Source organism: Dasypus novemcinctus, chromosome 17 (genome assembly GCF_030445035.2).
Source record: "Dasypus novemcinctus isolate mDasNov1 chromosome 17, mDasNov1.1.hap2, whole genome shotgun sequence".
NCBI lineage: Eukaryota > Metazoa > Chordata > Mammalia > Cingulata > Dasypodidae > Dasypus > Dasypus novemcinctus.
The window spans coordinates 26,019,489-26,039,786 of NC_080689.1; the positions used below are offsets into that span (position 1 = coordinate 26,019,489).

Below are 20,298 nucleotides of genomic sequence, written 5' to 3' on the forward strand. Positions count from 1 at the left end.
GGGAGGAGTGGGGTGAGAGGGGTGGGGAGTATATAGAGACCTCATTTTTTTTTATGTAAAATTAAAAAAATAAATAAAGACAAAAACAAAAAATCAAGTAACAGCAGGACAAGGGTGCGCCCCTTTGAGAATCACACCCAGAACCTCTGACCACCCACTGCCCATCCCAGGAATACATCTCGGGGGCAGGCTGTGGACTTCAGCACCAGGTAGAGATGGTCACTGGTTCCTTAGAGTTTCCAGGACTGCAAAATGGAATTCCTCACAGTGTCCTCAGGAGGATTAAATGAGATGTCCACATATATGTAAAATATGAGGCTACAAATGCTCTGCTCCCTTACCCATTTTTTTGGGGGCGGGGGAGGGAGGGATTAGGGAAGTTGTAGGTTTACAGAAAAAATCATGCAGAAAATGAAGAGTTCCATATACCTACCATATTAGTAATACCTTGCATTATTATGGTACATTTGTTACAACTGATGAAAGAATATTATTGTAATTTTACTATTAACTATAGTCCATGGTTTACATTAGGCTTCACTGTGTTGTACATTCTCATAGTTTTTTCAAAATTTTTATTCTAGTAACAGTCCCCTTTTAGTCACATTCACATACATAATTCAGTGCTGTTAATTATGTTCACAATGTTGTGCTACCATCACTACCATCCATTACCAAACGGCAATTTGGGGTCAGGCATCCTCGATTTGGGATGAGGAGGCTGATTCAGTATGGCTGCTGTGTCCATAGAGACAGGGCAGGAGCGGAGGTTGGGGTCTAACAAGGAGAGGTGGGCAGGTGGGGAGACAGGGTGGGGTCAGCCACACCAGAGAAAGGGCTCAAGGGGCGTTTCTAATACCCAAGGGTCCAAACCTCCATCTTGGACTCTCCAAACCAGCTGGTCAGCCTTTCTGCAGGGAGAATCCTCTGGCCCATAGGTTCCTACATCCCCTAGAAGAAGAAAGAAAGAAAAATGATGTCTACTGAGTATCATGTGCTTTTCCTTTTCCTTTCAACAACTCCCTCAAATGTCACCCTGTCCACCAGGTAATGGGTCATCAAATCCTTTCAGTTCTCCTGCTAAAAGACCCCTTCTCTTATCCCCACCCTTATGGCTCCATTTGGACCCTCATCACAGTTTGCCTTCACTCCCAAATGACTATTCCCCACTCCTCTAGCCCATCTTCACTGCCCACCAGATGTATTTTCCAGGGGTGGGACATGGGGGTGGGAGAAAACTGAGACTGTCATTCTCGTGCTTAGAAGCCTTTTTAGACACCTAATTACCCCCAGGAAGAAAAAGAGCTTCCTTAGCTATCCTTCTCCACCTTCACTCCCCACCTCTTCCCCCCACTGCACTGTACAATCAACACTAAAGCATTTATCATCATTTCCTGAATGAGCCAGGTTCAAGCACAACTTCACGCCTTTATATAGGCCAGGGCCTCTGTGTTTGGCATGTCAAATGGGCTTTCACAACAATCCTTTAAATTGTGTTATTAACCTCGTTTCGTTTCTGCAGACCAGACGTCATGCAAGGTGGGCCTCTATTACCAGGGTTCACAGTAAATTCCAGGATGTCATAGCACACGGCTAAGCAATACGCTTCATTAGGAAAAGGACAAACTTACCAAGCTAAGGATCTACAAAAGAAGTGAAAGCAGGGTCTTTCTTCCCACAGAGAGATGTGAAGGGACCAGAGCACTGCTGGGGCCACAGTGTGGGTCTGTGTCCCAATGCAGGTCCCCACACCCCACCCCCACCCCACCCCATTGCTTTTTTTTGACATAATACAAGAACATGATTGTGGTTCCCACAGCCTGGATTTGCCAGCTGTTGACAGAAGTTGTCTGAAAATGCCAGCTGCCAGACCTTATGGCCCATGGGACATTAGAGACCCTCTCATCTGAGAGGCTGAGGCTTAGGACCCATGGACTTACTTTGGATGCAACTCCTCCCATAGAGAGAAGGTGGGAAACCCACCACCACCACCACCAGGTCCCAGCTGGCTCAACATCCAAGCAAGCTGGTGTTGGCATGTGGGGTCACTTTGGGGCAATTCTGATCATTACACCACAAGAGGAAACTGAGATGAGGGTGACATTCCAAACAACGCAGAAGACATTTGGACATCCAGCCTCCGCGATCAGCATGGGGGACATGGTACGGAAGATGTATGGGCATGGGGACTGGTCTGAGAGAGGGCAAATGACTTGGGAGTTGTTTCAAGCACATACGCTGACCCACCCAGAAAGCAGAGAGCTGGAGAAGAACAGACAGCAAGCAGTCCTGGCCGACCTGATGGTGACCTCGTGGCCCTCAGCCTAACTTCCTTAAAGCTAGGTAAATAATGTTCAAAAAATATTTATAAAGGCTTGTTCTCCACTGTGCTTGTTTTGCTCAATTTGCCAGTCCGGGGACAAGGTCTGGCTGTCTGGGATGACAGGGAGCTAAGATTCCATTCTTTTATCATCCCTTATTTTTAGTCATGGGGACAAGGGAGTTGAATTACTATGCCATCATCCCCTTGGGCTGATATCCATCCACAAGAATCATAACAGAAAGATCAAGCCTGATTTTATTTTCTTCCATAAAGTCGATGTTTTCTTGAGACTAGGTATTCTCAAAAACCAAGTTTTAAAAAAATAATTGGACTTGTTCATCCATTTATAATATGACTTTTGCTTCTTTCTCTTCATCTTCTCTGTTATCATCATCAATCCCCAAATCACTTAAGTGCCCCCCACCTGAACACCTACTCCACAGGAGATGTTGTTTTTAAAAGTCATCTTTCTTTTAATAGATGACTGCAGAGAACAGGAAGGAGGCACTTGGGGGAGGTGGGGTAATATGCTCGTCATGGAATCTGGAGAGCAAGCTGGTGTTTGGGAATTCAGCAGTCAGCAAAGGTGTCGGTCCTTTTTTTGGAGACCTGTCAGTCCTCAGTTGAGTATCGGAGTACACTCCTGTTCAGCCTGCAGTTTGGGTTTGGTGATTTTGACCTTTCCAGAAGGGCGTGTTAGAGTGGCAAGCTTCCCATTGGTTCAATGAGTCTCATTTGGAATCAGATGAGTAATTCTGTCTTTTCTGACTTCCCACCCCATTCTGATTAGCCTACCTTACCTAACCAGAGCCAGCACGGGCTGCCACAAACTCTGAGCATCTCTTTCTACTTAATCTAAGGAGCTTATTTAACTAGACAGTGGACGTTCACAAAATAGCTCTGAAAGTGTTTACAGACTCAGAATTCCTCCTCCCCAACTGCCTCTTCCCCCATCGTTGTTCTTCCTTGTCAATTTATGTGATGATAATAATACCTCGATTTTAATCCTCCTTTTTATCTCTTCAGTTAGTGTCATACCTTGGAGCTCACCTGAGAAAGAACTTTAGAGGTTACATGGCGTTGGGTGGGAGACTGGAGGGAAGTGAACCATGGGGCTGGCCTGGGAGCACAGGAGAAGTCTGAGAACATTCCCCAGGAAGGGTAGCCTGCCTAGACCGTCACCTTGACCTCCTCACCATGTGGGAAGAGAGGAGAGAGCCCAGGCAAAGCTTCCTGTCGTTGGACATGACCAAGCTCTGGCACTTGGGATGGGCAGGTAGGCAACCTTGATGAAAGTCACTCAGAGCCTTGCTCTCTTCCATCCTAAGTCTCCCCACTAGATCAGTGCATCACCAAAAAATGTAGCCACAGAATCTTCACTTGAAACAAAATCTTATGCAGAATTCCACAGTTTAAAGCAGATAAGAGCCTAGCAGCTGGGGGCAGGGTGTGTGGGGGTGCAGAAAAAGAGCTTCCTCTTCAGTCTCCACATTCCCCACCCTCTGCCCCTGCAACTCCCCTACCAAGCATCCTAGGAGCCAGGTTTCTGCTGTGTGCCAGCAAACCACACAGGTTCCTTCAGACAAAAGGGTGTTGTCATATTAGCCTTCCCTGCCCCCTCACTCCCCTTCCCCAACTAGGAAGGACAGTTGCTCCCAAGCAAATGGGAGCTGAAATTCAAGTAAGACAAATTCATATGTGCTGTTTACTTGGTGTTCCATGCCTAACTGGTTCTCGTGTGCCCTCTGGCTGAATCATCCCCCTGGGAGCCAAGAACCAGAGCAGGCTTTGGGTGGCGGCCGCTGGCTCACAGCAGTAGCATCGGACACTACTTGATCTTTCTGTCTGGCAGACAGATTCCTTGTGCTCTCTCCCCCCTTTCAAACTGAATCTGCATCAGAGAAGCATCTCAAATTAGACAGTGGGGATTTGGGGGAGGAGAGATGATTTGGGAAGACTGGCTCCCAAGAAAGTCTTGACTTTTGTTTAACTGCTGGACAGCACTTAGAAGCCTACAGCAGAGCGGGTGGGAGTCTCCTGAGGACTCCTGGGAAGAGTGGGAAGTGTACTGGACCCAGAGTCAGTCAGGAGCTGGACTCTGCTTCCAGCTCCACCATGGATGGTTCTGGTGACCTTGGGCAACTGGCGTGACTCTCTAAATTTTGCTTACATTTTCCATAAAATTAAAAAGTGGTTCTAAGGCAGGGATTCTTAACCTTTTTTGTTCCACGGTCCTTTTGCCAGTCAGGTAAAAATCACAGATCCATTACTAAGTCCACACTACATTGTGTATTATTTAATAAATATATCCCACCCACACCAACACGTGCCCACAAGAATGTCTTTTTGAATTTCAATTCAAGCTCACGGATTCCTTGTTAAGAACTCCTGTTCTAAGGTCTCTTCTAACTCTACTTTCGTTGTTTTTTGTTTTGTTTTTTGTTTGTTTGTTTCGAGGTACTGAGCTTTGAAACCAGGACCTTGTATGTGGAAAGCTGGCACCCAACCACTGAGCTACATTGACTCCCCCAAGTTGGTCTTTACATTTGTTTGTTGTTTGTTTTGTTTTTAGGAGGTACCGGGGATCAAACCCGGGACCTCATATGTGGGAAGCAGGCACTCAACCCCTCGAGCTACATCTGCTCCTACCTTTGTTTTTAACTAATATCTGATGGTTAAGTGCCTGGCACACCCTCAGCTTCAATGTCGATGAGGTCACTCTGTATGGTGTCCTATGTGTTAAGTAAAATCAGCCTTGCAACCTGGCCAGGATCTGCTGGAATGGAAAGGATGCTGTATTAGTCAGGGTTCTCCAGGGAAATGGAACTGATGGGCGATATCTATAATTATGAGATTTTTAGAAGAATTGTCTCACATGACTTGGGGGTGGACAAGTCAAAACTCCATTGGGTAGGCTGCAGGCTGGAAACTCCCATGGAGGTTTCTGATGAATTCAGCAGGAGATGCTGGCTGAAGTAGAGATGGAAATTCTCCCTTCTGACTGCTGACTGTCTCCTTTTTTTACAATATTTTTGCTTTTTTTTTAAAGATACATAGATCACCCAAAATGTTACATTAAAAAATATGAGGAAATGGACTTGGCCCAGTGGTTAAGGCATCCGTCTACCGCATGGGAGGTCCACAGTTCAAACCCCAGGCCTCCTTGACTCGTGTGGAGCTGGTCCACGCACAATGCTGATGTGCGCAAGGAGTGCCCTGCCACGCAGGGGTGTCCCCCGCATAGGGGAGCCCCACGCGCAAGGAGTGCGCCCTGTAAGGAGAGCCGCCGCCCATCGCGAAAGAAGGTGCAGCCTGCCCAGGAATGGCACCACACACACGGAGAGCTGACACAACAAGATGACACAACAAAAAGAGACACAGATTCCCATGCCGCTGACAACAACAGAAGCGGACCAAGAAGACGCAGCAAATAGACACAGAGATCAGACAACCGGGGGCGGGGGGGGGAAATAAATAAATAAATCTTAAAAATATATATATATGAGGTTCCCATATACCCCACTCCCCACCCCACCCCCACTCCTCCCACATCTACAACCTCTTTCACCATTGTGGCACATTCATTGCATTTGATGAATACATTTTGGAGCACTGCTACACAGCATGGATTATAGTTTACACTGTAATTTACAGTTTCCCCCAGTCCATTTAGTGGGATATGGCAGGATATATAATGTCCTGTATCTGTCCCTGCAATATCATTCAGGACAACTCCAAGTCCCAAAAATGCCCCCATGTCATAACTCTTCCTCCCTCTCCCTGCCCTCAGCAACTCCCGTGGCCACTGTCTCCACATCTATGATATGCTTTCTTCCATTGCTAGAGTCACAATAATTCTGTAGTAGAACATCAGTAAGTTCACTCTAATCCTTATTTTATTCCTCCATCCTGAGGACCTTGGGATGGCGGTGTCCACTCCACCTCTAAATCAAGATGGGGCTTAGATCCCAAATGGCTGATGGAAGGAATTCTCCTGCTTGCAGTTGTAGACTCTCTCAGTTCCCTGGTGTGGTGGTTGACCATTCTCACCTCCCTGTTAGCAGACTTGCTTAAGTCCAACAAACTGGAGAGTAGGTGTTGCAACTCTGCTGAGGCTCACGGTCCAGCTGGCACATGGACAGTCCAGAGTTTCAAGTCTCCTGAGCATCCAGCAACCCCAGCACCAACCACAGGTTCAGTAAAAGTGACAGAAGAGGCATGCATAGAGAGGTCGCATCTGAGTCCAACTCCATCACACTCAGAAGCACAAATTCCAAAGTAGGGCCCACTGGCAAGGCACTGAACTCCAGAGCCATCTGTCATGACTGTAGGACCTGGGTGTCTCTGTCGCCCTCAGGAGCACCTCTAGCAGTCTCCTTTTAATGCGTTTAACTGATTGTATGAGACTTCTCTCCTTGTTAAAGGCAATTTCCTCATTTGATTGTAGATATAATCATCCATAGATGCAATCAACTTACTGATGGTGTAATTCCACGAAATGTCCTCACAGTAACAATCAGGCCAGTGCTTGCCTAACCATCACAGATACCTGGGCCAAAAGCAATTCCTCAGCTGGATCCAGGGAAGTAGGTCACCAGGGGGAAGGTTGGTGGCAACTCTATTCAAAAGGGGCCTCCAACTGATAGAGAACAGATTCTCAGATCCTCTTGTGCAAAGAGAATATGCCAGAGAAACCACTTTTACAGGGCCCTGTAAAAAGGGCTGACTGTTGTCCTGCTTCTTCAGAATACACCCACATGCCAGCTGCGGGAGCCCCAGGACCCAGCATAGCATGGCTGTACTGTTCTCGAGATGGGGTCCATGCCACCTTACAGTCAGTGCCTGTCACCTGTCTTTTCCTTGAAAGCCAAAAGCAACGAGAGGGGACAACTCCATTCTCTTCCATTTTCACTCACAAGAAGTGAGTGAGCAGGTTACAATGGGTAAGGCCTGAGTCAAGTCACCAGACACCCTCAGTTTGGATGTTGCTTCTTCCTAATTCAACACACAGAATTAACTCATTGTGGGCAATGGAGCAAATGTTTTCTTTAAAATCAGGAGCCCTGAGTAGTTTATCACTAACTAATAAAGTAACCTTGAGAAAGGTGATTGATCTCTGTCTTAGTCTCCATCTAATGGATACAATATTATTCAACCTCCCCACCTTCTGGTGCTGTTGTAGGAAGAATTCAGATATGATCATATATATGTGGGCATACTTGGGAGTATACAATGTACTAAATAAATCTTTGTTCTTAATGTCCAAGCAGTGAAGGGCATGAGGTGGCATGCTGGGGAATTAAGAACACCGGCTTGGGAATCTGCTTGTTTGCCATTACCTAGACAGGTGACCTTGGACAAATTACCTAGCCTTTCTGTGCCCCAGTTTTCTTTTCTCTAAGATGGGGGTGATAATAACTAGCTCCTACTTCATAGGTTTTTAATTAATATGTCAATAATTATGTCAATGCATGTCAAGTGCTGAGAACAGTGCTAGCAGTCAGTAAATGTTCAATAAGTGTTGATTTCCATTGAGAATAACACATTCCTCTGATCAGAAGCACATTTTCAGATTCTCACACTTGCCATGGATTTGGACACTCTTAAAGAAAAGCTTGGGGAAATGGACTTGGCCCAGTGGTTAGGGCGTCCGTCTACCACATGGGAGGTCCGCGGTTCAAACCCCGGGCCTCCTTGACCCATGTGGAGCTGGCCCATGCGCAGTGCTGATGCGGTCAAGGAGTGCCCTGCCACGCAGGGGTGTCCCCCGCGTAGGGGAGCCCCACGCGCAAGGAGTGCGCCTGTAAGGAGAGCCGCCCAGCGCAAAAGAAAGTGCAGCCTGCCCAGGAATGGCGCCACCCACACTTCCCGTGCCGCTGATGACAACAGAAGTGGACAAAGAAACAAGACGCAGCAAATAGACACAGAGAACAGACAACCGGGGGAGGGGGGGAATTAAATAAATAAATAAATAAAAGAAAAGCTTGTGTGTCCAGCACTCTGCCTCATCTAGAAAAGAAAGGCAACCATCATGGCCTGTCCCACAAACAACCCCTGAGATTGCTTCATTTGTGGAGCCAGAAGAAGCCCTTGCTCCATGACTTCCCAGGTGAACACCCTACTATAGAAAGGAGGTGGGCACACCCATGTCACAGACCCTCAGAAAGAGAAGTCAAGGAAACAACTCTGGACTGAAGAACTCCTTTGGGAAGGCAGGAAAAATTATCTTTGTTTTAGACACCTTTGAGGAAGGTATTCCCCAACTTTTCATTTGCCTTCCATTCTCCTGGTCAGGAACATAGAACTCCACCTCAAGTTCAGGGTGAGAAATTTTTAAAAGGAGTTTTAGGAGGAGATTGTTGTTATGGGGGAAGGAGTGGGGTGAGGGGGGTGGGAGGGTATATGGGGACCTCATATTTTTTTAATGTAATATTAAAAAAATAAATAAAGACAAAAAATAAAAATTTAAAAAGTTTAAAAAATGAAAAAAAAAGGAGTTTTATTTTCACGGTGCAGTTCATGGTTCTCTGCAAAGCCTTTATTGTTAGATCGTTAGCTCGCAGGAGCTGCAGTTGTCATTGACTCCATCGATGGGTCCAGGGAGAGGCAGAGCAAATGCCCAGCCTGCAGTGACCTCGGGCTGACCAGTGTGCTTGGTCAAGGGCTGGGGGCCTCAGCTGTGCATCACTCAGTCGTCTCTGCATTGGTTCAAACCCAAACATTCCAAAGATGACCATCCAGGTGACTCTAAGAGGGTCCCCTCCAGAGCAGGAGGGCTGGAGAAGAAGGAGGTGCCCACGGCATTTGAGTGGATCTTGTTCTTGGCCGGCTGCTGGATTTCCACACTTGGCAGCAGTGTCTCGTCAATGGTAGCATTCATGTCCAGCCAGCCTCTGACATGCTTGGCTCTGAGTTTGGATTTCCTAACCCTCAGATGCAGTGTGAGCTGTGAATCTCACTCTGTACAGAGTAACCAGTTCACAGTGTTTGCTCAGATGGCATGGTGGCCTTTATCCTTGAACCAGATTCCAGGCCAGACCTTGGTCTCTGCCACCCCAGCTTGAACAGTTGATTCAAGAGTAAGTCCCAACAATTGCTCTGTGTGACCAGAGGTGGAAAAGGGCATCGTTCCATCCTCAGGCCTTACCTAGGATGCCAATGTCACAATCCCAGAAAGGTTCTGTGTCAGAAAAAGGCCGACTGAGAGCCCATTGGTTGCATTATCCGGCTTGTGCAGCCCTGTCATGTGACCTAGGTCATGCTCCTTGAGGACAGAATGACCCTATCTTCATCTGTGAGTAAGGAGACTGGGCATTGAGATTTTCTTGGTGGAGTTCAAAAATATTTTGCACCCTAATGTAAACTATGGACTATAGTTAATAGTACAATTGTAATGATATTCTTTTATCAACTAAAATTTAAAAATCATCAAACTGCATTTTTTTAATGTGTAAGGAAAGGAGAACAATGATCGCTTTTCCCCTTGATGAATACTTCATCAGCAAATAGTGCTCCCTCCCCTTCCCAAATTGTTAATCCAGCCTTGGTGGGGTGGGGGCTGGGGGGTGGCACCTGAATGAAACGAGAGGTCTTTGAGTGACAGTCATGCTGTAATTGACACCTGTCCCGCCCCCCAGGGAGAGAGAGGCTTCCCTAGACAGCCAAGTAGGCCAGGGCAGTCGAGTGGTGGCTAGCTGAAGGTGGAAGGAGAATTCTCTGGAGTTACTGAGCCGGGTTCTCTCATCTCAGAGCGGGGAAGAGATGGCAGAGGCGACTCAGGGGGAGTCCCTGTGGAGGGGAACTGAAGCCATTTGAGCCACCTTGGGGACAGTAATACTGGACTGAAAGCAAAAAGGATAGACGTGGGACCCAGGCAGCAAATCATCTGGGTTCATCCAGGAAACTGAGGACGACAGCGGTAATTCAGTGTGTGTGCGTGTAAGCTCTTGGGGCAAGAGAGGAGAAAAATTTTTCAAGGAGAAAGGTTGGCTTTTAAACTCTGCTTTAGGAGACACTAGACTCAAAGTCAGGATTGGGGATAGAAGGAGCAGGAAACTGGAGAGACTTGGCAATAACTCACAGACAGGTTTGATGAACTCCAGCTGAGCCTCTACCCTCTGAATTCCAGAGTCTTTAGGTGGACCAGGTCCTGAGGTTTGTCTTCACTGAACCTGTGCCAAGAGGTAGGGTTCCATGTGGGAGGAGCATCGGAGCAGCAGGGAGGGGAAGTGCTGTGACTCCAGGGCACCCCCTTTCCTTTCCTTTGGATGGTTCTGGAAGAGGCTACCTGACCCACACAGCAGGCAATGAAAGGCACCTGGAAGCCTTCTGTTTGTGCCTCCCTTGAGGCCAGGTTTTCACATAGTACCTTTTGGGTCTGTTTGTATTCATTTTTTTATTTCTCTCCATTTATGTTTCTCTAGCTGGTAAACAGCAGCAGCTCTCAAAGCAGGGATCCCTGGACCAGCAGCATCAGCCCTACCTGGGGTCTCTATTAGGCATATAAGCTCTCGGCTAGACCCACAAGAAGCAAAAACTTGAGGGGTGGAGCCGAGCCCTGTGCGTTTTTGTTTGTTTTGTTTTTAGGAGACACCGGGGATCACCAGGGAACCAGGACCTTGGAAGTGGGAAGCAGGCACCCAACTACTCGAGCAACATCCGCTCCCTAGAAGCCTTGTCTTAACCAGCCCTCCGCGTGATGCCCAAGCTGCCCAAGTGTGAGAACCTCCATTGCCTTCAGCGGAGTGGCAGGCCCGCCGAGTGTAAAAGTCTTAAATAGTTCACTCTTTTGCCATTTATCTATTTGGGGCTTTTGTATTTAAGCTTTCTTTGCAGAGGCATTCAGGATTTCTATGACTTAGCGCTCAAGGTTTCTGGGCTTATTATGCATATCACTGAGCTGATGTGGGTGACAGGAGGTCCCAGAGGGCCAGAATGCCTCCTTCCAGGCTGAAGAACGTGCAGAAAAGTGAAAGAGCAGATGTGGGGAGAAGCTCCGGCTGCCTTAGGCGCCTCTGAGCTGCCAGAGTTGGCGAGGCAGCTGGGAAGTGTCCTCAAGAACTGCTCCAGCTGCTGCTTGCCTTTGGAAACAGAAGAGCTCAGACGTCGCCACGTGACTGCTCACAGCTGCGATTGCTCACTGCACTTTCCCGTTTCCTTTTCCTTTCCAAATCCAACTATCCCAGCATTTCTCAACACCAGTTTTCCCTCCATCCCTAAAATAGGGTCTTTACAGCCCTGGAAACTCAGTTACATGATTGATTACCCTTCAGCCCCACGCCCCTCCAGCCCCCAGCCCCACACCCTGCCTGGCTCTCCCGTCTGGGTTAGGGCCTGCCAAAGCATTCCACATTCCTTCCATGCTGGCCGCCTGGCTCACATTGTCAGCTAGCTATGTGACGCCAAGGACAGGTACGTCAGGGAGGCCAGGCCCCGAGAGCAGCTGCAACCTCTGGCTTTGTGTAACGCCTGGAGACAGCCCGGGAGGGGGAGGAGGCTTCCTCATGTAAGCAAGCTTGCGAGTGTGATCACTGCTAGTCACTGGTCACTAGTTAGTGCACTGCCTGTCAGGACTCAAGCAAGGAAAAATCCGTCTGCCACACAGAACAGGCAAGCTCTACTAGCTGCAGGAGTGGAGAAGACAGAGAGCTGCAATCCGGAAGGGTTCCATTCGGTTCAACAACAACAACAACAGAAATGCACTGAAAGTTTCATTAGGTACTAGGAATCCTGACATGAATAAACCGGGTCCCTGCTTCCGAGAAGCTCAGGGTCAAGAAGCAGGAGACCAGCAAGTAAGCAGTCAGTTGCCATCCATGTCCTACTAAAGGTGAAACGCTCTCCAGCGGCCAAAAACCATGTAGAACTCTTTGAAAGTTGAGTCAGGCAAACCTGGTGGTTCTTTCCAGAAAGACATTCCAGGCAGAGAGAACACTATGTGCAAAAGCTGGGGGAAGGGGCATGGGTCCTCTAATCCTGAAAAAGTAAAATTAAGCTAAATTTCAAATGCTCAGAGCAGAGACTGGAAAGCTGTTTCCTTCTGGCAGGGCTGGCAGCAGAGCCCAAATGAGAGTGAGAAAGTCAGGACCAAACAGACAGAGGAGGGAGACTGCTCCGGCAGTCACCTAGCATCCGTGGCTCGGCTTTTGGGCCAGTGGGGATGATGCTGGGAAAGCTGCCTTGGTTAGCTGGCCAGGGTACAACTGCTATTATGCAAATGCAGCTGTATGCAAATCCCAGTATTCCTGACCAGTAAGAGTGGAGCCGCAGGGTCTAGGGCCGGAGCCCAGGAATATTTCAAAGGCCCCATACATGGCCTTTTGTGTCTGGGAGGACATTGACAGGGAGAAGAGGGAGAAGCCAGGCCTGGAGAGCCAGATTCTGCTCATTTGTACCCAAGAGGAAGTTTTGTAAGATCCATGGGGACAAAGAGGATACCGAGTAAAAAAAGTTTACAGAGCAGAAAAGAATCCACTGGGGTATGTTTTCCGTCTCTACCTCTAAAGAGATTTTCCCTCAAATGTTAGACTCTGTCGTCAGCCCTCTTCTCAGTGTCACTCTCCACGGGTTAATTCAACCTGGCCCAAACTTCAGGTACCAGGTAAATGCTCAGTCTCCAGACCAGACTCTCACCTAGCAGCAGCCACTTCCTGCACATCCTTACCTTGCAGTCATTCTGCACGACTTGACACCTGATGTGGCCAAAGCCGACTATGTCGTCACACCCCTCCTCCCCCAAGCCCTCTCCAGCGGGCCCTAGTTCAGGGCATGGTGTTCCAGTACACAGTCTGCCTCGTTGCCTGACCAGGGAATGCAGGGCGGCCTCTCTCACGCCTCTGACGCCTTTGACGTCCCTGCAGTCAAATCATTTCCTCAATCACTCTCCAACTATCCCCCTTGTATTCTTTCCTATTCCTGCTGTACCGAATTCCCACAAATGTAGTATCTTAAAACAACACACATTTATTATCTTACATTTCCGGAGGTCAGAAGTCTGAAATGGGTTTCGCTGGGTGGCTGAAGCTAAGGTGTCAGCAGGGCTGTGTTCTTTTTGGAGGCTCCAGGGGCGAATCCTTCCCCTGAACTTGTCCAGCTTCTAGAGGCTGCCTGCACTCCTTGGCCGTGGCCCCTGCCTCCATCTTCAACCATCGGGCTCGGACCTTCTGCCGCCCTCTTCGATCTTGTGAGGACTCTTGTGATTGATCACATTGTGCCCCCTTCCCCGGTAAGGGAGGAAAATCTCCCGATTTCAAGATCCTTAACATCTGCCAAGTCCCTTTTGCAGGTTCTGGGACATCTTTGGCGGGGAGATGGTGTGGTATCCTGCCTACCGCACGCCACTCTCCATCCCAACACAACCGCCACCCTCATCTCTCATCTGGAATCACCAGTAAATTCCCAGGTGCCTTTGTAGTACCAGAAAAACCCAGGAGAGTTTAAATGTTAAGGCATTCTACTGAAATTTTGCAACCAAACGTTAAGAATTAACAAATAATTATGATGACTAAATCATTATATAGATGCCTTTTTACTTCCTATAAATTATAAAGCAGCCCAAGGTTGATATCTAAAATGACGGAAACTGACTAGACTGACTTCACCCTTTGCATGTGGCCATTTCCAACTAAAACCCTGCCATTGTAATGATCACTCCAGACAGTCCTTACCCTAGTATAGGGCCACCTGGACCTGCTGTGACGATGATTATTCCAAACAGATCACTATCAAAAGGGTGACTCCTCCATCTTTCTGTGTTTGATGTCGATATGAAAAACCTTGGCGCTGCCTTTGTTTTCAGTATCCCCCTCTCCCTGATGCCTTGATCCTGATGATTGTAACTTTGTGACTCCCCCTGGCTTGGTGCCCACCCCCATCCTGTTCAGCCCCTTCATGTCTAGTAATGAAAGAACCTGTGCAAACTCCACCCCAATTATTCATTGGCAGCCAGAAATTAAAATTTCTGCAGGTGAGGGAGGCTGATTTGAGATTGTAAAGCTCTGGTCTCCCACTAGCAAATAAAGCCACTTTTCCTTCCTAGCCTAGTTCGGTGTGTCGTCTGTTCTGCCATGTGAGTGAACGCAGCGGGGGAGGACCTCCCGGGACCCTCTTCATGGAAGAATCACAAAGTATTTATTGAGAGGGAAAGGAAGGCAGGAGGAAGAGAAGGAGAGAGGGGACAGAAAGGAGAGAGAAGGTAGGCTTGCAATAGACTCCTTGAGGGAAGGAATGCCTTTTATTCCAGTGTCTTACCGGGTTTCTGACCCTAGGATTTCCCCCGCCAAAACCTTCTTGGTCCTGCTATTTCTTTTTTTTTTTTTATTTTTATTTCTCTCCCCTTCCCCCCCAGTTGTCTGCTCTCTGTGTCCATTCTCTGTGGGTTCTTCTGTGACCACTTCCATCCTTATCAGTGGCACCAGGAATCTGTGTTTCTTTTTGTTGCGTCATCTTGCTGTGTCAGCTCTCCGTGTGTGCGGCACCATTCCTGGGCAGGCTGAACTTGCTTTCCCACTGGGAGGCTCTCCTTATGGGACGCACTTTTTGCGCATGGGCTCTCCTACGCGGGGGACACCCCTGCGTGGCAGGGCACTCCTTGCGCGCATCAGCACTGCACAAGGGCCAGCTCCACACGGGTCAAGGAGGCCCAGGGTTTGAACCGCGGACCTCCCATGTGGTAGACGGACGCCCTAACCACTGGGCCAAGTCCGCTTCCCTATTTCCTTTTGTCTTTGCTCTTTGCCCCCAAGCCTTTGCTTCCATGCTCCACCTGGAACGTTCTCCATGCACCTCCTAACAGTCATGCCTACTCTACCCTCCCCTCTACACAGAGCACCTGGCTAAGTCTGAGGCCTTGAGGTCTCAACTGAGATGTCACCTCCCCAGAAAGCTTCCCAGATGCCCCCGGTTCCTGTGGGCTCTATCTCCAGTGGGCACTGTGGCCCCCTGCTTTATCTGTGTTAACCCTTATCTCACCCATTTATAATTGCCTGGTAACTTGCCTGTCTTCTCTGAGCTCTAAGTGCCTTGAGGACAAGGTCCAAATCTTATTCCGTGTTGTTCCCCAAGTACACTGTAAAGCATAATAAATATTTGTCGACTAAGATAGAAATAAAAAATAAAGACACTCCTCTTTATGAAAACTGTGTTGGGAACCCTTTGGGTGCCAGAGCTGGTATGGCCCACCTTCATTCAGCCCTAGCACAGGCCTTCTCTTTATTAGCGCTGAACACATGCTCGACTTGATTGCGGTGACAGGTAGTGGTAGCCGTCCTGTGGGAAGTGGGGGGGACAGTAAACAGCCAGTCCCAGATCAGGATGGCAATTGGGAACAAGGTCCTGGCAGAAAGGTTGGGAGGTTTGCCAAAGAAGAGAGGTTCCCCTCTCAGGGCACACAGGCGAGGCTGGCGCTGCTGATGTAATTTCATCCCTGGCCTGGGCCAGATTCCTGCAACTTAATCAGAATTCCAGGATGGCGCAGAGGCGGCAGCGCTGGAACAGCGGCCTCCTGCTGGACGAAGGCCTCCTGCTGGACGAAGGCGGCTCCCCGGCGGGGGCACACTCCTGGGGGCCCACAGCTCTATCCCCACTCCCGATGACAACCCCGCCCCCCCACTCGTGCTTCCGAATGCCAGGCCCAAGGCAGACCTGTAAGAGAGGACCACCAAACTTCCAGCAATCTCAGCAGTTGCCGGGACGGATGAGGAAAAATCCTTAACAAATGACCCTTTCCATCTGTTTCTGAAAGATGAAGGATTTACAAAATCCTAATTTTCTCCTTTGGGAGTTAGTGTGGCCAAGAGGAATTATGTTGAAAGTACTTGTCAACTTCTTTCCTGTAGCCTAGAGGATAAACAAATCTCTTCCCCCAACACACACACTTTTTAAAAATAGATATTATTAGAACTCTTAATAGTCAAATTCAGTTTTTCTCTTCCTTTCCAAGTGAAAATTTTTGCTCTGCTTTTCTATTTTCACAGCTATATGGCATCCTATTGTATGGCTATTCCACAATTTCGCCATCCATTTTTCTATTGGACATTTATTCTGGGAAAAGTTTGGGGTGTGATTTTTTTTTGCCTATTTCAAACAATTCTGTAATATATTCTCCTACACATTTCCTTCTGCACACTTGGGAGGGTTTAAGTGGAATTTATGGGTGTTAAGTTGGTTCCTCATCTTTACTAGATGAGTAATTACTAAATCACTCTCCAAAGTGGCCATAGTAATTTACACTCCCACCAGCAGCACGTGTCCTATACCCTCCCCAATACTTTGACAAATGCTTTTGGTTTTTGTCAAGCTGATGGGAATAAAATGGAATCCCATTTAATTAACATTCTCCCTCACTACTAGTGAGATCAGACATCTTTTCCAGTATTTATTGGCCTTTTAGATTTCCTTTTCCAGAAATTGCCTGTTCATATTTTTTGCCTAATTTTCTATTGGTTGTTTGCCTTTTTCTCATCAATCTGTACTTTGCATATACATTCTGGATACTAACCCTTTACCACTGAGAGTGGGTCTGCTCAGTTCTTCCAGGAAGCAGACACCAAGATGGAATTAGGTGTGCAATAAGCAAATGTGGCTCAGGCAACTGGGCTTCTGCCTACCACAAAGGAGGTCCCTGGTTCGGATCCCAGGGCTTCCTAAAGAAGTCAGTGAGCTGACGCAAAAGGCAGGCACAGTAAGCTGACACAACAGGAGACAAAAGAAGAAAACACATAATGAGAGACACAACAAAAGCAGGGAGTAGAGGTGGCTCAGTTAGGCTACTCCCTCCCACATCAGAGGTCCCAGGTTCGGCTCTCAGTGCCTTCTACAGAAACAAGGAAGACGAACAGACACAGCAAGTGAAAAACAACATGGAGTTGGGAAGAAATAAATAAAATATTTTTTTTAAAAACTAGGTGTTTGAAAAAAAGAGAGAGAGATGTACTGGGGTAAATGCCTGTTAGGGGAAATTGGAAGGAAGCAAGAGAGTGGGGAAGGCCTCCAGATTCCTGTAAGAGGAGAGCTTCTGTCTGCAGGGCAGCCCTGTGACAGTTTCCCAGAAGGAAATTTGCCCTTGAAAGGAGCTCCACATTGGACAGGAGTCCCCCACTGTGCCCAGTCGTTGGCTGGGATCAGTGAGCACTTGGCCTCAGCTGGAACAGTCCCCCAGGTGCTTCCGACAAAGCAGCACCCACCCACGGCTGCCATACTACAAATGCCTTTTATTTTGCCTTCCTACTGTATGTTGATGAAAAGAAGCTTTACATTTTAATGCAGACAAATTTATTGCTAATCTTTCTTTACAGTTTGTGTTTTTGTGTATTATTGAAGATAATTGCCTAGACTATGATCTTAAAAGCAGTGTTCTATATGTTCTTCTCAATGTCTTGGGGTTCTGCTTTGCACATATTTCACCTAGAATTTAATGTTTTGGTAGGTTTTTTTTTTTCAATATGGGTTACCAAATTCCCAGAGCCATTAATTAAATACTTCATCCTTTCTCTATTCACTTGCCTGTCACCTATGATATGTATCAAATCTTAACACACACAGGGATCTGCTTCTAGGCTCTCTATTCTACTCTGTTGGCATATTCGTCTCTTTCTGGGCTAATACCTCACTGTCCTAATTTAATAACTCTCATAGGGCAAATCACTTGTCTTATTTTCTTCAGAATTTCTTAACTATTTTTTGGCCCTTTGTTTTTTCACAATGTTAAAATCATCTTGTCTTATTCCTCAAAAACCCCTGTCTGAATTTGGCTGGAGTCACATAGAATTTCTAGATTAGTTCAGGAATAATTGAAATCTTATGACTGTAAATCTTCCTATTATGAACATATCTATCTATTAAAGAATACATAAATAAATGAAGCTTTATAATTTTCTCTATAAAGAACATGCATATGTCTCATTAGATTGATTTCTGTAACCCTATAGTTTTTGTCTCTTTTATAATAATAATTATTTATTAAAACTTTTGTTTTTAAACTGTGGTGCAGAAAATGCAAATTGAGTTTTGTATAATGATCTTCTATGCTGCAACCTTGATGCATTTTCTTATGAATTTATGAGGCTCTTTTTTACACTTCTCTAGCAAATTTGGGTGTTTCTTTACTTAGGAAGATCCATCAACAAGCACTTACCTGTTACCATTAGTTACCCAAGCAGTCCAAGCAGGGGAGAGGCCATTTGTTGATTCCACGGCTAAATAAACGCTACTGTCTGTTCATACATCACGATCACAGTGACATATACAACAGCAACGCCCCCTTCTGGAGACCCACCAGCAAGACAGAAGAACTCCCTGGAGACAGCCGTCAGGCTTGTTTAGATCAAGCAGGGATTAGGACAGAGCGGCCTCGCTTGGGGTCAGTTTTACTGTTACAAAACAGACTGATCTCCAGGCAAAAGACTCAGAACCACCTGGTTTAGGCAAGGGGCTGCTGGGGTGACCTGATTAGAGAATGCTGTTTCTTGCCTGGCCAGATCCAATGTCCTTCCATTCTCCCTACCTGAAAAGGCCTTGAGGACGTCAAAAGCAGGCTAGAAGGAGACAGAACTGCATCCAGAAAGGGAGTCAGAGGGGGAGCCAGCGTAGCTCAGGGGCTGAGCCCTGCTTCCCATGTACAAGGTCATGGGTTCCATCCCCGGTACCTCCTGAAAGAAGAAAACTAAAGGGGGAGAGTTGGAGCAAAGCCTGCCCTTAGCCCACTACCCAACTCTGCTCACAAGCTGTTGCCCAACTCCCGAGTGAGGCCTGGAAGCTGTGCTCTGTGGACTGCTGGCTTTGGGGTCCGCAAGGCTGCGTCATCCTGAGTTTGGTGGAGAAAGTGAACACAGACCTCTCGTGGCCCCCCAGCTGGCCCCACCAAACGGTCCTGAGGCAAGAGATCCCCTCATCTGCTCTCTCAGGTCCCCAACAGGACCCTGATGGCTTGATGAGAAGGTGTGCGCTTCATTTCCAAATCCATCGAGGTGGAGAGTCAGTGAGACGAATGAAAAATGGGTGCACTTTGAGGCAGCACCATCTGAGGACAAACCCCTGTGCGATCTCAGTGGACTCTTCTGAGCTGTAGTTTCTTCCTCTGTCTAAGGGAGAAAACCCCTCCCTTGTGGGGTTGTTGAAATGGCTGGATGAAAATAAAATTAGGTGTGTTACACCACAGTTGAGTCCACAGAATGGTGGTGGGGATATCACTGAATCACTTCTCTCCAATGAACCAAGAAACATGAGGTCCACTTGGGTGGGGCCTCTTTTCCAATGACTCAAGTAACATGAGGGCCAAAGTGGGTCTGCTGAGTCTCCCTGAGGAGGCAGCCACTGAGTACTTGCTGTGTGCTCATGGATGGGGTATGCCATGTGTTCATCATTTTATCCTTACAACAACCCTGTAAGGTGGATGGGGTAGATACCGTTGCCATGCTGCAAAAGAAGAAACTGAGGCTGAGAGAGGCAACGTGACCTCCTGATGCCACGTGTATAGCAGAACAGAGAGCTAAGACCATGAGCCCACGCTGGGAGCCGGGGCCTTCCCGAGGGCCTTTGTTGGCTTGGACCGCACCCGGTCGTTGCACTTCTGTCCTGACAACCTCGTCCCGGGCCTCTGGCGACCCCACAGTGTTAACCTGAGCTTCTTCAGAGTATAAATTATTTCAATTGCCAGGAACAACAGCTCAATGACCCATATGGCCATTCCAATCTCAAGGGTTTTCCAGCTAAAGAGACTTGACTGAAAAGTTATTGTTTTCTTGTTCTTGCTTTTCACAGGAACTGCCATTCTGTGTAATTGTCCGTGAACTGGAAAGTACAATCAGATAAAGGTAGAGGAAAGAAAGGTTAATGGGAGTAAAAGAGAGGCAAGAGAGCCAATTTATAATTTACCAAGATACAAGGATCCAGAAATCATTATTTACTTAAACAAAAAGTGATTGCTGTTATTATACATTTGGCTTTACCAAAATTACCTGTGCGTTTGATTGCCTCTT

General features: G+C 47.4%; 1 long non-coding RNA gene across 1 annotated transcript in view; it reads right to left on the minus strand.

Annotated features, from left to right (window-relative positions):
- Nucleotides 1-561: 561 nt before the first annotated feature.
- The window catches only part of LOC111765960 (uncharacterized), a 38,244-nt gene continuing 18,507 nt past the window's right edge, over nucleotides 562-20,298 (minus strand). Inside the window, exons 2-3 of the long non-coding RNA XR_002798152.2 lie at nucleotides 18,456-20,110; nucleotides 562-951 (exon numbers count right to left, since the gene is read on the minus strand). This is a non-coding gene — a long non-coding RNA (uncharacterized lncRNA). The remainder of the gene's footprint in view (nucleotides 952-18,455; nucleotides 20,111-20,298) is intronic.